The sequence below is a fragment of the Theobroma cacao genome, chromosome 5, assembly GCF_053813885.1.
Source record: "Theobroma cacao isolate CCN51 chromosome 5, ASM5381388v1, whole genome shotgun sequence".
In the NCBI taxonomy this organism is placed as follows: Eukaryota; Viridiplantae; Streptophyta; class Magnoliopsida; order Malvales; family Malvaceae; genus Theobroma; species Theobroma cacao.
The window spans coordinates 3,288,704-3,301,330 of NC_142643.1; the positions used below are offsets into that span (position 1 = coordinate 3,288,704).

Genomic DNA, 12,627 nt, shown 5'->3' on the forward strand with positions numbered 1-12,627 from the left:
AATTCATAAGCTGTCCCATTTAAGTCTCAAGATTTCTCAAGGAGGTTCCGTAGCTTTGAAATATAGCATCATTCTTTTATATATATTGCAAGAGAAGTTCTTCCAATTGGGACTTTTTTTCAAGAATTGGTGGTCTAGCTTGTTGTTGAAAACTAAAGGGCATGATGGGTTTTTGATTTTAAGGCCCTGGGTAGTTATTCCATAAAAAATTTTGGTGGTTTCTCCAACCAGGATTATATGTATTGGAATATGGATTATTTTGCTGCATGTTGAAGTTTCCCACAAATTTGATTGATTCAGAATTGTATGGACATTAATCATGTAATGGTCATTTCCACACATCTCATAAACTACAAAAGAATTTTAAACCGCATGAACTCCTAATGTGTCAAGCTTCATGGATAATGCAGCCACTTATGCAGTTAAGGTGCTAAGTGCATCAATTTCATAGGCTCTAACAGCTTTTCTCATACTAGACCTTTCTGAAGGCCATTGATAATTATTTGAGGCCATCTTTTTCAACAGATTATGAGCATCTACAACATTCTTACAGATTAATGTGCCACCACCACCACCAGCATCAATTGTACTTTTTATTGAACCAACCAACCCATTGTAGAATGTCTAAATTTGCAACCAATTAAGAATCCCATGATGTGGCCATCTTCTCAATAGTTCTTTAAATTTCTCCCAAGCTTCATACAAGGATTCACCTTCAAATTGTGTGAATAAGCTTATATCATTCCTTATCTTTGCAGTCTTGGTAGGCTGAATGAATTTTACTAGAAACTTTTGAGCCAAGTCCTCACATGTAGTAATAGACCCATTGGGCAGTGAATTGAGCCAGCTCTTTGCTTTATCCTTCAAAGAAAATGGAAACAGTCTCAATCTGATAGCATCATTAGTTACTCCATTATATTTGAAAGTATCACAAATTTTTAAGAAATTCATAAAATGAGAATTAAGATTATCACTGGTAACCCACCAAACTGAATTGAAGATTATATCATCTGAATGTAAGCTGGCTTAATTTCAAAATTGTTTACATTGATGGAAGGTCATCTAATTCTTTTGTGTAAACCTTATAAAAGAGGAATAGCATAATCCCGTAGTACTCTAATTTCTTCAAGAACTAGATTAATGGCATTGTTGCCATTGTTGTTGTTATCCTTAGCCATTGTTTGATTTAAAGTTGTAACTTGTAAATTCTCCCTTCGATGTCTTTTGAAAGTACTTTCTATCTTAGGATCAAAAGGAACAGGATTCAAGTTGTTTCTTCTTTGCACACAATGACCAAAAATATCTGTAAGCAAATAAAAACTAATATTAAAACGAAAAAAAAAATTGAAGTAAGACTAAATTGCTTGGTATTAATATTAGTAAAAATTTTACAAACAATTTTCTAGCAACGACACCAAAAACTTGTTAGTTAAATTTTTATCTAAGTAAGTATACGTATCGAAAAGATAGTATAATGGTAAGCAGAGTATCGATCCCACAAAGAATTAATCTAAAATTTTACTAAGTACAAAAATTAAAACAATTTAATCTTATCCAAACAATTAAAATTAATTAAATAACTAAAACTAAGTAACCAAAATGTAAACTAAAAAGAAAAATCAAAGTAATACTAACTTAAGTAAAAATCAAATCAAACAAGTATAGGATTACAATATCCCTCTTACTTCATCTAAGTCTTGCCTCATCTTTTTTAAATTATTTTAATGGGTTGAATTGTTAACCTCGAGTCTTCAATTATTTATAAAGGTCTCCCCACTCGTCTTATAAAGATATTTATTTTAATTAAAACACTATATCCTATGTAAATTGAAATTAAAATCGATTCATTAAGTTTAGGCTTTAATTTGGCTACATATGGCCTATAGGTATATCCCTATTATACACAAATCAATTAATATGATCATATGTTATCTCAATTTTAGTCTACACTAAACACCATTTCCCAAGTTTATTTAGGTTCCTAAATCAATTTAATTGGTGATCAGGAAATTGAAAGCCTTAAGAATAAATTGGAATAAACAATTCAAATCCCATTAAAGATAAACAAGAAAGAGATTAAAAATTTAGATTCAATGTGAGTTCAATTACACTCCTAGAAAAAGCAAATTAGCTACGCATAATTGTAAGGACAAATAACATTATATAAATTTCAACCATTGAGAGTAACAAGAAAAATAAAAGCTAAAGAAGGAAACAAAACGATTGATTGCAACCTTGCTTTCCAAGTTTTTGCCTCAACTTTCAACCTCTTAAATCTCCAAAAGTTGTCTAACCAATGCCTCTTAAAATTACCCTATTTATACTAACAAACTTAACCTAAAATTCCCTAAGTTAACCTAGTTATTCTAACTTGTGGGCTTAAAAATATAATGAGGCCCAAACATCAAATATCATCTTCAAAAATTCCATTCTCGTAGCATTACACCTCATCATATTCTAACATGATTTTCTCTATCTTTGAGATAGAAATGGGCAAAGTAATCTTATGAAAGTTGTAGCTCTATCTCGTAGCTTTCCAATGGCACAAGAATCTCATCATTTGGAGTTCTGTAATGAAAATTATGAGTAAAATATCAAAACATATGCAAGCAGAATTTTGAGTCTTTCAAACACCTTACTTTTCAAAATTAAGCCAAATTTCCTTAAATACTGCAATGCGTAAAAACTAGTAAAAAATAGCCAATTTAAAATAAATAAACATAAAATTAAAATAACTCACTAAAATTAAACTAATTATAAAAACAACTAAAAAAACTAAATTATAATTAAAAATTAAAGACCTAGCTAATATTTAAAAATAAAATTATACTAAAATAATTCTATAAAATAGAATTATCATCAAGTTGATGAATGGGCTAGCCATAATTGATAGCAAGAGAAAGAGTTAGATGAACATAGTTGATTTAACAACTGAACTTAATGTTGAGTAAAAATCAAAGTCAGGACGTTGATTAAAGCCTTTAGCCACTAGGCGTGCCTTATGACATTCAATGGAACCATCAGGTTTGTGCTTAACTTTGAAGACCCATTTGCAGTTGATGACATTTTGAATAAGTGATAATGGTATAAGAGACCAAGTTTGATTGCGTAAGAGCACAGCATACTCATCATTCATGGCATTATGCCACTCAAGATATTTGTGGGCTTGACGAAAAGTGGTTGGCGCTAGAGGTAGTGGAGTGGAGGTGACAATGGCTAGGTAGTCAAAGATTTGTTTAGGCTTGAATATATTGTTTTGTGAACTAGTGACAACATGACGAACCAAAGAAAGAAAAGGATGATTAAGAGGAGAACAACCACCCAGTGTAAGAGGATGCACATTCGAATGGGTGATAAAAGGTTCTAATGTATATGAAGGCAAAGAAGTATCAATTATGGAAGTTTGGACAGCCGAAGGATCAAAGGAAGAAACTAGGGTGTTGTTAGCCATTAAAATAGTGGTAGAGGGGGTGTGATTAGACATCTGGTACGAGTGCAAAGGGAACAGATAATGAAGGTGTAGTATAAAGACTAGAAGAGCTTAATTGAAAAGGAAGTCGCATGGTGGCATCACTTGACAGAGTAGGCATTCAGTTGTTTTGTAGAGTGGCAACAGGCAATGTGCACTTAACAAGTGTTAGCGACAACAGAGGTGCAACAGATAGAGAAGGTGATGATAGGATGGGTGAAGCCACAGATGAACTGAGAGTTTTAGGTTGAAGCCAAGAAAAGGCACGATGTAGGGAAGTAGAGTGATTTTGGAAAAGGAAGACAAACTCAACAAAGGTCACATGGCGAGAGACAAACATTTTTTTGAATGCAGGATTATAGCAATAATAGCCACTAGAGTTTAGAGAATATCCTAAGAACACACATGGGCAAGATTTGAAGTCCAATTTATGTTGACTATAGGGTTGAAGCCACGGATAACAAAGACACCTGAATACTCGTAGCTTAGAGTAATTTGGAAAGGTATGAAAAACTGACTCTTATAGGGACTTATTTTGGAAAACAGGTGTAGGAAGACAATTTATGAGGTATGTGGTAGCTTGACAAGCAAGATTCCAAAAGCATAGAAGGACATAGGCATGATGAAGGAGAGTAAAGGCAATCTCCATGATATGTTTATGTTTACGTTCAACAGAGCCAACATGTTGAGGTGTATAAGTTGGACTGGTTAAATGCTATATACCATATTTGGTAAGAACATAATGCAATCCGATGGATGAGCCAATATATTCACCACCACCATCTGTATAAACTAATAAAATAGTGGTGTTCAAAAAACGTTCATCCATGCTCTTAAAATTTTTAAAGATGGAACAAACATCTGACTTTTGTTTGAGAGGGAATAGCCAAGTGTATTTTGTGAAATAGTCAAAGAAAACAACATTATACCGAAAGTTATCAAAAGAGAGAACAAGGGAAAGACTCCAAACATCATAATATAATAATTCAAGTGGTTATGAACTTTTCATGGAAGTGGCACCAAAAAGGAGTTTATGACTCTTATTACATAAACAAGAATCACAAAATTGAAAGGTAGAAAACTAGATACTGGAAGGTGAATGACGGATACAGTGGCTTTGATAATTCATGGTTAAGGATGTTTAAGCTGGGTATGCTAGAGATGGAGAGAAAGTCGAGTTGTTTGGATAGTGAAGTGAGCTACTGGAGAGGTTGTTGCCGGTTTGATGTGTCTAATCACCCTTGGCCATTCATACAGATCTCCTTTATTCTGACCTCATAGTAGTGATGCCCTCATGATCATATCCTTCATAAGATAAGCGTAAGGAAAGAACATAATTGAAGTGTTATTTTGACAAAAAAATTGAGCAACTAAAATAAGATTTTTACGATTATTAAGAGCACATAAAACATGATGAAGGGAAAACAATTTAGAGGTAGGAGACAAAAGAGTGGTGCTGCCAATATAGGAAATAAGAACACCATTGCCATCACCAACTATAATATCATTAGAACTTGAGAATTCACTTGCAATGGCAAGGTTACGAGGATCGTTAGTCATATGATAGGAAGCTCTAAAATCGACAACCCAACGACCATTTAGCGGTAGAAGGAGCATGAGTAACAAAGTTGGCTTACAACTCACAATCAGAATGAGATTTAGAATGACAGACTTTTGCCATGTGGCCAAATTTGTCACAAAGTTAACACTAAACACATGGTTGATGGATTTGGTAGTGTTGAGTACCAAATTGTGTGGATTATCGAAATGGTTAGAGGGAGGATATGGATCCTTATTGTTGTCAAGGTGAAAATGCAGTGTTGGTTGTATTACTACCTCACCGCATGTTAGAGCGAAATCAATTGCCATAAGATGTATTTGAACATTGGTTGAGTTGGGCAATGATCACCATAGATTCTTGCTTTGTGCCTTCATGTTTAAGAAAGACTTCTTGAGCAAGAAGTTTGTCATAGAGTTCCTCAAGACCGATAAGTGAATCACGAGCCCAAATAGCAATGGTTAGTTCTGTATATTCTGGATCAAGGCCACTTAGAACCTTAATAACAAGTTCATCATTGTTCATAGGAGCACCCGAAACTGCTATTTCATCAGAAAGAGTCTTGACTTCACGCATATAATTAGAAATAGATTTTGATAATGACAGAGAAAAAAGAGAATTTCCCAAAGGCATTAATTTAGAATTGAGATTTGTTAGCATAGGTAGTGCTAAGACTGAGTTAGGCTTGGCATGCCTAGAAGCAGTAGCAACAATAGGAGAGATAGTGTAGTCAACAGAGGCCATGATAGCATTACGAATAAGACTATCTTAGAAAATCCAAAGTTTATAGGCTAGGTTGACAAGTTGTTGATCATCATTGCCAAGGAACATGGGTGGGCATGGATAGGTTTTGTCAATATACGGCAAAAAGAGGGTGGTAACCTGGGCATTCCATGTAGAATAATTATGACTTCCTTAAAGTTTGAAAGGAAGCTGTGATGCTGCGTTAACAGTAATTAGATTTGGTTGTTAGGTAATGCCATTGATTGTTGAGATAATGGGTGTGGTAGAAATGGTTGAGTTATTGGAAGGGCTAGTGGAGGAGGAGGTTTGTGAAGCATCAACCATGTGACAGAAAATGAAAAAGACAATCGGGAACTTTAGAGACTCGTTGGAGCTTGGTGATGCTTTGATACCATATGAGAGATTTACACATGATGTGATAATGGCTGTGTATTAACGTTGAGATTGACTCTATAAATAGGATATACAGTGTTAAAAAAATTGAAATAAATAAATACAATATCAACACAATCTAAAGAATATTGAAAGAGTTAAGGAGAAGGATATGCAATGTCATGGGGATTATGTGCAAATTTAAGGGAATCAGTCAACGATCAATTTAAGGAGAGGATTGTGCTCTATTAATCCACACTTTCATTCCACCTAAGCAGAAAAATAAAGATTCTTGACATGGTCTTGTTCGTTTCAGATCTATGGTTGAAGGTAGGAGAGCTATTTCAAATTTGGATGGTGTATGGTTCTTCAATAGGAGAATAAGGCTTAACGACAACCCAATCCATAACAAAAGCAGAATACATTGTTGCTACATGTGCTGTAAACCAAGCTATCTGGCTAAGGAAATTGTTGAAAGACTTGGGGCATGAACGAGTTGAAGTAACCAAAATTATGTGTGAAAACATCTTTGCGATCTCAATTGCAAAAAATCTAGTGTTTCACGGTCGAACAAAGCATATTAAAATCAAGTTTCACTTTATTAGAGAAATTCAAGAATCCAATGAAGTATTACTTGCACATTGTTCTTTTAAAAATTAGGTTATTGATATATTTACTAAGCCACTGTCAAAAGAAATGTTTGAAGTACTTAAACAAAATATAAGAGTTTCTCACCTAATTGCCGATAAGTGCTCAATTGTTGACATTTCAACTACCAAACAACCTTGTAAACTCAGTCCATGAAGCCTATTTTCAAGAATGAAGATCAGCAAAAAATCAAAATCATTTGTTATTTTTTAAATTTAAATTCAGCAATAATAGTTTTTGTCTCATATATTTGCAAACTCTTTCTCTTTTTCCTTTGCTACTAAACCCAGAAAAACCATAAACTTTTCAAATACAACTTGGCTTAAGCTTGATTGCTTTTACTTGATCATTATTGCTCACGAAGCCAACTTGATAAAGGCATTGCATTATTGTTTTTTTTCCTTATTGTTTCCTGATAACATATAAACAAACATTTTTAAACACTTTTAATATAAAGATAATTTTTTTTAACCCTCAAAGATGAGTTACTTTAAAAAATAATCATCTTTTTAATTTCAACTATTTTTAGTTAAATAAAAAAATTTTTGGACAAATTTACCCTTAATGAAACCTACGTGTTGAAAAAAAATTATTTTTTTAGAAAGAAAAAATCAAGACCACCATTGCTCAAGAACAATGATACAAAGGTGCAAAAGCTAACAACAAAAGATTTAAATTATAAAAACAAAAAAGAAGGGTCATCATCATAATCATCCTCTGATACACGCAAATGAATAAATTGAACAAAAAAAAGAAATGGAGACAAAGTTATATTGGTTTCCGATAAGAGTTTTGTTTTTTTTATAGTTGGGGGGTTGTTGTTGAAGGATTCTAAAGACTGATAGCATCATTCTTAAGGATGTTCTGGTGGTATGTAGCTACTATAAGAGCTCCAATGAAAGGACCAACCCAGAAAACTCAAAAAAAAATGTTATTAAACGTTATGTTGAAAAAAATGATTACATGCCATATTTAAGGCATTTAACTCTAAGAGTTTATTTCTTAGTGAAATACAAAAATAAAGACCAAGTTACATGCCATGTTGAAAAAAAGTTGTTACACGTCATGTTGAAAAAAAAATTATTACACACCATGTTTAAAGTGTTTAACTTCAAGAGTTTATGTCTTAGTGAAATACAAAGATAGAGACTAAGTTACATGCCATATTGAAAAAGGAAATTATTACACACCAAGTTTACGATGTTTAATTCTAATAATATATATCCTAGTGAAATAAAAAATAGAGACCAAGTTCATACTGTCACGACCCGGAACTCCCCATCGGGCCAGTGACAACCGCCGCGAGACCTCAACAGACATTCTTCACCCCGAATGCTGATTGAAACCCCGCAAGGCTTAGCATCAACTTCCTCATCTCCCCGGTGAGCAACAGTTATTAAATCTTGCATTTCAAAAAAATTATAAGTCATTTTCAAATAAGAACAATAAAATATTATTTTCTGGCTCACAGGGGTATTTTCGTAATTTTTCGTCAAAAATCTCAAAACTTGCTAAAAATGTAGTAGGTAAGCAGAAAATATATATTTAATGATTTAAAAACAATTAAGTATCTAAAACGTTCATTTGAAGTGAAAATTTGACCATTTGAATATGATAAAAATATTCAATAAAATAAACTATTTTCTTGTAAAATAATTTTCATAAAACTATCGGTACATAATTCTTATAGCGTAAAAGATAATTATATTCATATATACTGTAAAGCAAATAACCAAAGCATAAAATTTCTTTTACAGTGACACGTGGGCCCATATCTATCCAAAATGCATCGGAAGCTGGAAACCTACAGCTTTTACCGATTCGAGTCCAAATGAAGGTCCTTGTTCAAGTCAGCTAACTACGAAATTCCCTAAGCCTGAAATGTGAGAAAATGAGGGTGGTGAGATTATAAAATCCCAGCGAGTAAACAGATACAATCTAAACTATCTAAAGTCGAGTAAATGGAGACAATTAAAATAAATCATCATACTGTAATTTCATTACCATTCAACTCATTTCAACCAAATAAAATCAATCCATAAAAATCGAGTAATCAACTTGGCTTATGAATTTCTTAAAACTTTGGCTCGTGCCAAAACTCATACTCGGTGATACCTTGCGCAGGGCATCTAACCGAGTCCGCCAAGGCTGTTAAAATTTTGTGTACACTTAAAATATATTTTTGTTTGAAAAAAATACAGCCGTTCCTTGGCGTTGGCTGAGTTCCCCTTCACGTGGTGGTTTGGCGTGAAGTGAACCCTAAACTATACCCCAGGAGATACCCTACGCGCCTCTCCGTTCGAGGTAATAATATAATGGAGTTTACCGTGCCCCTCTAATAGGCTGGTCCACAGAACCCCCTCTGCAGTAAATAATTAATATATAATCTACCAATCAATAAAATTCATTCTAGTATGTCATGGCAATTTATCACAACCTAGCCTCTCAAGGCTGAATACACAGTATAAATAATTATAATACCAAAATGAGTTTAGCCATTCATGCTCATTTATTGTCATAAGCCATTCAATTCAGAACCATAAATTTGCAACACAAACTAGCAATCTCCAATTACTCTATTTTCAAAACCAATATTCGATTTTTCAGAAAATTTATAAAATCATTTTATAAAATCACAATTTCCCTTAAAACATAACAATTTACCATTTAAACCCATTTTTCATAAAATCACATAGTTGTATAAAACTACTCTAGATAATTAAGACGATAATAAGTTCACTCACAATGTCTAGAATGCAGACTTTCGAAGCACTCTGTCTACTGGTCCTCGGATATAATTTTCTTGCCTTTATTTGAGGACTCACCACCTTGACACAGTACAAAATCGAGAATTCACTAAGTTGGTACTAAATCAAAATTAAACTAATTTGGACTACCAATGCATGATATGGAATGCAAAAATGCACTGGTAACTATCTAAATCCGGTATTAGCCTAATTCGTCTTATCACCCGATTAAATTCCTAACGGGTTCGTTTAAACTCCAATTTAATTCTTTTCAGTTTCTATACCTCAATTGCACCCAAATTAACTTAATGTCCCTCAGTGTGATGCAAATTATCAGTCCCAATAGTAAATTACAAAAATACCCCTAGTGGGTAAAAATTCGTATTTTTGATCCGAAAATTCCCATTATTTTTCTAGGCTCATAATTCATTATTCCTTAACCAATTCTCCTAGAATAAAATCAAACTCATCCTCACTCACTACATGGTAAATTCAGCCATTGATGGTTGGGGGAGAAAATAAATTCTTTTCTTGTTGTTTTGTTTCTAAATATGCTAAACTAACTAAAAACACTAACATAAATTAAAATCAAATAAATCCAACAACTTTCTCTCTCCTAACCCATTTTTTCAGAATTGAATTCATCATGAAAACATGTAATTTAATCATGAAAAATAAAGAGAAATGCTTGGGAATAAGAAAACTCAAGCTTAATAGAAAAAATCTCACCTTTTTCACTTAATTTCCTTGAAAATTCACACTTTTTCTTTGATTTTCTCTCTCTAGGGTTTTGTTTTCTCCTTTCTCTCTCTTGTTTCTTGCTTGGCCGAATGTTGAAGAAGAAGAATGGGTGGGCTGATTTTTTTTATGCATTTTTATTGTTTAATGAAATAATATTATTTTATTCATATTTTAAATATTTTATTAATTCATTTCTTTTTTCTAGCCATCCACTTGTCCTATTTTCTTTCACCATGCATTCCCTTTGACTTATCCAAGTCTTAAGTGATATTTCCAGATTTTTCCAAAGTTTTGGTGGAGCAAATTTTTCAAAATTACACTTTTGCCCCTGAAATTGAAAATTTTCCATAATGCATAATTTTCACTCCTCATACTCATTTTCACACTCCAAATAATTAAATTTGATCAAAATCCTTTCAAAAAATTAAATTTTCGATTCCGAATGGTAAAATTACCATTTTACCCTTTTACTCCAAATTATACAGAAATTAAAATTTTTCACTTCTAAACCTCAAATCTTACTCCAATAAGTCAAATGGGGCCAAAAATCTTTTCTAAAAATTTTCATTTTGTCCTCAGGTGGCAAATGATCATTTTGCCCCTGGATAGCGAAAATTCCGGTTTGACTCCAAATTGATCCTCGAACTTCAAATTACCATAATAAACCATTCTGTGAGTTTAAAATTCTTAATTTCATCATAAATTCTCTATTTGATCTAGTTCGAGGTTTAAATCAACTTTGTTGTACCTCTAGGTACAATACCGACTTTTGTAAATTTTTTTTTTTTTGGAACTCTCTTAGCATGCAAACATGCTATCCATCACATGTATGTCATGACAAATATTTTTATAGAGTCGGGCTTGTCATCTTCTCCCCCACTTGGATCAACCATATGATCTTTCTTCTTGATTGACTTCGACATCCGGCTAAATATTAATATTTTAATAATATTTTATTAATAAAATATTATTTTATTCTAAAAATTTTATCTTGTCTCTTTGGTACCCAAAATACCTTATTATGCCTCACTTGACTTCCAAATCGCCTTTTATCTCACAAATTCTCCTCTGATAAAATTATTATTATTTTATTATTATTTTCTCACTTGCGAAACATTTTATCCTAAACTACTCCTTTTGTCTTTTATCACTTCTAAACATTTTAATTGACCTCAATATGCATTCGATCAATTTTATTTATCACCATATCAAAGTATGGGGTATTTCACATACCATGTTAAAAAAAAAATATTACATGCCACATTTAAGGTGTTTAACTCTAACAGTTTATGTTCTAGTGAAATACAAAGATGGAGACCAAGTTACATGTCACATTGAACAAAAATTGTTACACATTATGTTGAAAAAAATTACACGCCATGTTTAAAATGTATAACTCCATGTTTAAACCATACTATATTCAACATATTTGTTACAGGTCAAGTGCATTAGAGTTGTTACATGCAGGCATGGCATGTAACAACTTTGAGCAGTGTTCTAATTTACAGATTTCACTTATATAATTTCAACTTATCAACTAGGGGGTTTTTTGAATGTAAATCAATAAACTCAAGAACATACATTGATGTCATCTCTACTCTTTGATTTATAAATTGATGATGATATAACAAGATATAGACAGAAAGAGATGACAATGGTTGTAAAATTAAAGAGAGTTGGATGGCGAGATAAAGAGAAGCATAACAAACAAATGCGATAGAGAGAAATTAATAAAATTAAAAAGAGCTTAATGGCTAGAAAGAGAAATCGATAGCACAACAGATGGACGCCGGACAGAGAAATCAGCATGAAAAATTGTGATAAATGATTTACTTTATCTGAAATGGCTTCAAAGGTATTTTTGTCAAGTCATGGAAAAATTGAGTAAAAACAGTTAACTTTATATTGATGGCTATTTCTGAAATGAACTTATTAAGAAGGTTATTTCTCTCACATTCCTTTTTAATATAACACATTTCTTGCTTTTTTCTTTTTTTTTATGGAATTTCTCTAAATTTAAGAGCTTCTCTCGAAATCTAATTATATATATATATATTTGCTAAACCTGAAAGAAAATTTATTTTGGCTTGTAAAGCAGTTGGGAAATATCTATGAACTAGTGCGGAGTCATCTATGTAACAATATAACATGTAGTGTTTGAGAGTTAGCTTGACTTTATTTTGATGGATGAGTAACATAATACAATTAAGTTCCTCATCTCTTAACTTATTAGTTTATCCTTATCTTTCTTCTAAGTATTGCAACCATTATGGGCTAAACTTTTTTGGAGTTTATAGTGTTTTTCTCTTTTGTATATATAATCCTTATTTAATGTACTAGAGATAATG

General features: G+C 32.4%; 1 non-coding gene across 1 annotated transcript; it reads left to right on the plus strand.

Moving 5' to 3' along the window:
- The first annotated feature begins 646 nt into the window (after positions 1-646).
- Positions 647-753, plus strand: LOC148762357 (small nucleolar RNA R71). Its single transcript, XR_016026805.1, has one exon. It is a non-coding gene; the product is annotated as a small nucleolar RNA R71 (small nucleolar RNA).
- Positions 754-12,627: the final 11,874 nt, after the last annotated feature.